We start from the raw sequence: 5,950 nt of genomic DNA on the forward strand, positions 1-5,950 counted from the left end.
TCTCTAGGTCATGCCAGTAGGTTGTATCTCTCTAGGTCATGCCAGTAGGTTACAGCAGGTTGTAACTCTCTAGGTCATGCCAGTAGGTTACAGTAGGTTGTATCTCTCTAGGTCATGCCAGTAGGCTACAGTAGGTTGTATCTCTCTAGGCCATGCCAGTAGGCTACAGTAGGTTGTAACTCTCTAGGCCATGCCAGTAGGCTACAGTAGGTTGTACTTCTCTAGGTCATGCCAGTAGGCTACAGTAGGTTGTATCTCTCTAGGTCATGCCAGTAGGCTACAGTAGGTTGTAACTCTCTAGGTCATGCCAGTAGGTTGTATCTCTCTAGGTCATGCCAGTAGGTTACAGCAGGTTGTAACTCTCTAGGTCATGCCAGTAGGTTACAGTAGGTTGTATCTCTCTAGGTCATGCCAGTAGGTTGTAACTCTCTAGGTCATGCCAGTAGGTTGTATCTCTCTAGGTCATGCCAGTAGGCTACAGTAGGTTGTATCTCTCTAGGCCATGCCAGTAGACTACAGTAGGTTGTAACTCTCTAGGCCATGCCAGTAGGCTACAGTAGGTTGTAACTCTCTAGGTCATGCCAGTAGGCTACAGTAGGTTGTATCTCTCTAGGTCATGCCAGTAGGCTACAGTAGGTTATAACTCTCTAGGTCATGCCAGTAGGTTGTATCTCTCTAGGTCATGCCAGTAGGTTACAGCAGGTTGTAACTCTCTAGGTCATGCCAGTAGGTTGTATCTCTCTAGGTCATGCCAGTAGGTTGTAACTCTCTAGGTCATGCCAGTAGGTTGTATCTCTCTAGGTCATGCCAGTAGGCTACAGTAGGTTGTATCTCTCTAGGTCATGCCAGTAGGCTACAGTAGGTTGTAACTCTCTAGGCCATGCCAGTAGGCTACAGTAGGTTGTAACTCTCTAGGTCATGCCAGTAGGCTACAGTAGGTTGTAACTCTCTAGGCCATGCCAGTAGGTTACAGTAGGTTGTATCTCTCTAGATCATGCCAGTAGGCTACAGTAGGTTGTATCTCTCTAGGTCATGCCAGTAGGTTACAGTAGGTTGTAACTCTCTAGGTCATGCCAGTAGGTTACAGTAGGTTGTATCTCTCTAGGTCATGCCAGTAGGTTACAGTAGGTTGTATCTCGCAAGGTCATGCCAGTAGGTTACAGTAGGTTGTACCTCTCTAGGTCATGCCAGTAGGTTGTAACTCTCTAGGTCATGCCAGTAGGCTCCAGTAGGTTGTATCTCTCTAGGTCATGCCAGTAGGTTGTATCTATCTAGGTCATGCCAGTAGGATACAGTAGGTTGTAACTCTCTAGGTCATGCCAGTAGGTTACAGTAGGTTGTAACTCTCTAGGTCATGCCAGTAGGTTGTATCTCTCTAGGTCATGCCAGTAGGTTACAGTAGGTTGTACCTCTTTAGGTCATGCCAGTGGGTTACAGTAGGTTGTATCTCTCTAGGTCATGCCAGTAGGCTACAGTAGGTTGTATCTCTCTAGGTCATGCCAGTAGGTTACAGTAGGTTGTAACTCTCTAGGTCATGCCAGTAGGTTACAGTAGGTTGTATCTCTCTAGGTCATGCCAGTAGGTTACAGTAGGTTGTAACTCTCTAGGTCATGCCAGTAGGTTGTAACTCTCTAGGTCATGCCAGTAGGTTACAGTAGGTTGTATCTCTCTAGGTCATGCCAGTATGTTACAGTAGGTTGTACCTCTCTAGGTCATGCCAGTAGGTTACAGTAGGTTATATCTCTCTAGGTCATGCCAGTAGGCTACAGTAGGTTGTAACTCTCTAGGTCATGCCAGTAGGTTACAGTAGGTTGTACCTCTCTAGATCATGCCAGTAGGTTACAGTAGGTTGTACCTCTCTAGATCATGCCAGTAGGTTACAGTAGGTTGTAACTGTCTAGGTCATGCCAGTAGGTTGTATCTCTCTAGGTCATGCCAGTACGTTGTATCTCTCTAGGTCATGCCAGTAGGCTACAGTAGGTTGTATCTCTCTAGGTCATGCCAGTAGGCTACAGTAGGTTGTAACTCTCTAGGTCATGCCAGTAGGTTACAGTAGGTTGTAACTCTCTAGGTCATGCCAATAGGCTACAGTAGGTTGTATCTCTGGGGGTCATGCCAGTAGGTTGTATCTCTCTAGGTCATGCCAGTAGGTTGTATCTCTCTAGGTCATGCCAGTAGGTTACAGTAGGTTGTATCTCTCTAGATCATGCCAGTAGGCTACAGTAGGTTGTATCTCTCTAGGTCATGCCAGTAGGCTACAGTAGGTTGTATCTCTCTAGGGCATGCCAGTAGGCTACAGTAAGTTGTATCTCTCTAGGTCATGCCAGTAGGTTACAGTAGGTTGTAACTCTCTAGGTCATGCCAGTAGGTTACAGTAGGTTGTAACTCTCTAGGTCATGCCAGTAGGTTGTATCTCTCTAGGTCATGCCAGTAGGTTACAGTAGGTTGTATCTCTGTAGGTCATGCCAGTAGGCTACAGTAGGTTGTATCTCTCTAGGTCATGCCAGTAGGCTACAGTAGGTTGTATATCTCTAGGTCAAGCCAGTAGGCTACAGTAGGTTGTAAGTCCCTAGGTCTTGCCAGTAGGTTACAGTAGGTTGTATCTCTCTAGGTCATGCCAGTAGGTTACAGTAGGTTGTACCTCTCTAGGTCATGCCAGTAGATTGTATCTCTCTAGGTCATGCGAGTAGGTTACAGTAGGTTGTATCTCTCTAGGTCATGCCAGTAGGTTACAGTAGGTTGTATCTCTCTAGGTCATGCCAGTAGGTTGTATCTCTCTAGGTCATGCCAGTAGGATACAGTAGGTTGTAACTCTCTAGGTCATGCCAGTAGGTTACAGTAGGTTGTATCTCTCTAGGTCATGCCAGTAGGTTACAGTAGGTTGTAACTCTCTAGGTCATGCCAGTAGGTTGTATCTCTCTAGGTCATGCCAGTAGGTTACAGTAGGTTGTAACTCTCTAGGTCATGCCAGTAGGTTACAGTAGGTTGTAACTCTCTAGGTCATGCCAGTAGGCTACAGTAGGTTGTATCTCTCTAGGTCATGCCAGTAGGCTACAGTAGGTTATAACTCTCTAGGTCATGCCAGTAGGTTGTATCTCTCTAGGTCATGCCAGTAGGTTACAGCAGGTTGTAACTCTCTAGGTCATGCCAGTAGGTTACAGTAGGTTGTATCTCTCTAGGTCATGCCAGTAGGCTACAGTAGGTTGTATCTCTCTAGGTCATGCCAGTAGGCTACAGTAGGTTATAACTCTCTAGGTCATGCCAGTAGGTTGTATCTCTCTAGGTCATGCCAGTAGGTTACAGCAGGTTGTAACTCTCTAGGTCATGCCAGTAGGTTACAGTAGGTTGTATCTCTCTACGTCATGCCAGTAGGTTGTAACTCTCTAGGTCATGCCAGTAGGTTGTATCTCTCTAGGTCATGCCAGTAGGCTACAGTAGGTTGTATCTCTCTAGGTCATGCCAGTAGGCTACAGTAGGTTGTAACTCTCTAGGCCATGCCAGTAGGCTACAGTAGGTTGTAACTCTCTAGGTCATGCCAGTAGGCTACAGTAGGTTGTAACTCTCTAGGCCATGCCAGTAGGTTACAGTAGGTTGTATCTCTCTAGATCATGCCAGTAGGCTACAGTAGGTTGTATCTCTCTAGGTCATGCCAGTAGTTTACAGTAGGTTGTAACTCTCTAGGTCATGCCAGTAGGTTACAGTAGGTTGTATCTCTCTAGGTCATGCCAGTAGGTTACAGTAGGTTGTATCTCGCAAGGTCATGCCAGTAGGTTACAGTAGGTTGTACCTCTCTAGGTCATGCCAGTAGGTTGTAACTCTCTAGGTCATGCCAGTAGGCTCCAGTAGGTTGTATCTCTCTAGGTCATGCCAGTAGGTTGTATCTATCTAGGTCATGCCAGTAGGATACAGTAGGTTGTAACTCTCTAGGTCATGCCAGTAGGTTACAGTAGGTTGTAACTCTCTAGGTCATGCCAGTAGGTTGTATCTCTCTAGGTCATGCCAGTAGGTTACAGTAGGTTGTACCTCTTTAGGTCATGCCAGTGGGTTACAGTAGGTTGTATCTCTCTAGGTCATGCCAGTAGGCTACAGTAGGTTGTATCTCTCTAGGTCATGCCAGTAGGTTACAGTAGGTTGTAACTCTCTAGGTCATGCCAGTAGGTTACAGTAGGTTGTATCTCTCTAGGTCATGCCAGTAGGTTACAGTAGGTTGTAACTCTCTAGGTCATGCCAGTAGGTTACAGTAGGTTGTAACTCTCTAGGTCATGCCAGTAGGTTACAGTAGGTTGTATCTCTCTAGGTCATGCCAGTATGTTACAGTAGGTTGTACCTCTCTAGGTCATGCCAGTAGGTTACAGTAGGTTATATCTCTCTAGGTCATGCCAGTAGGCTACAGTAGGTTGTAACTCTCTAGGTCATGCCAGTAGGTTGTATCTCTCTAGGTCATGCCAGTAGGTTGTATCTCTCTAGGTCATGCCAGTAGGCTACAGTAGGTTGTATCTCTCTAGGTCATGCCAGTAGGCTACAGTAGGTTGTAACTCTCTAGGTCATGCCAGTAGGTTGTATCTCTCTAGGTCATGCCAGTAGATTACAGCAGGTTGTAACTCTCTAGGTCATGCCAGTAGGTTACAGTAGGTTGTATCTCTCTAGGTCATGCCAGTAGGTTGTAACTCTCTAGGCCATGCCAGTAGGCTACAGTAGGTTGTAACTCTCTAGGCCATGCCAGTAGGCTACAGTAGGTTGTAACTCTCTAGGTCATGCCAGTAGGCTACAGTAGGTTGTATCTCTCTAGGTCATGCCAGTAGGCTACAGTAGGTTGTAACTCTCTAGGTCATGCCAGTAGGTTGTATCTCTCTAGGTCATGCCAGTAGGTTACAGCAGGTTGTAACTCTCTAGGTCATGCCAGTAGGTTACAGTAGGTTGTATCTCTCTAGGTCATGCCAGTAGGTTGTAACTCTCTAGGTCATGCCAGTAGGTTGTATCTCTCTAGGTCATGCCAGTAGGCTACAGTAGGTTGTATCTCTCTAGGCCATGCCAGTAGGCTACAGTAGGTTGTAACTCTCTAGGCCATGCCAGTAGCCTACAGTAGGTTGTAACTCTCTAGGTCATGCCAGTAGGCTACAGTAGGTTGTATCTCTCTAGGTCATGCCAGTAGGCTACAGTAGGTTGTAACTCTCTAGGTCATGCCAGTAGGTTGTATCTCTCTAGGTCATGCCAGTAGGTTACAGCAGGTTGTAACTCTCTAGGTCATGCCAGTAGGTTACAGTAGGTTGTATCTCTCTAGGTCATGCCAGTAGGCTACAGTAGGTTGTATCTCTCTAGGCCATGCCAGTAGGCTACAGTAGGTTGTAACTCTCTAGGCCATGCCAGTAGGCTACAGTAGGTTGTAATTCTCTAGGTCATGCCAGTAGGCTACAGTAGGTTGTATCTCTCTAGGTCATGCCAGTAGGCTACAGTAGGTTGTAACTCTCTAGGTCATGCCAGTAGGTTGTATCTCTCTAGGTCATGCCAGTAGGTTACAGCAGGTTGTAACTCTCTAGGTCATGCCAGTAGGTTACAGTAGGTTGTATCTCTCTAGGTCATGCCAGTAGGCTACAGTAGGTTGTATCTCTCTAGGTCATGCCAGTAGGCTACAGTAGGTTATAACTCTCTAGGTCATGCCAGTAGGTTGTATCTCTCTAGGTCATGCCAGTAGGTTACAGCAGGTTGTAACTCTCTAGGTCATGCCAGTAGGTTACAGTAGGTTGTATCTCTCTACGTCATGCCAGTAGGTTGTAACTCTCTAGGTCATGCCAGTAGGTTGTATCTCTCTAGGTCATGCCAGTAGACTACAGTAGGTTGTATCTCTCTAGGTCATGCCAGTAGGCTACAGTAGGTTGTAACTCTCTAGGCCATGCCAGTAGGCTACAGTAGGTTGTAACTCTCTAGGTCATGCCAGTAGGCTACAGTAGGT

Source organism: Salmo salar, unplaced genomic scaffold, assembly GCF_965601325.2.
Source record: "Salmo salar unplaced genomic scaffold, fSalSal1 ptg000615l, whole genome shotgun sequence".
Taxonomy (NCBI): Eukaryota; Metazoa; Chordata; class Actinopteri; order Salmoniformes; family Salmonidae; genus Salmo; species Salmo salar.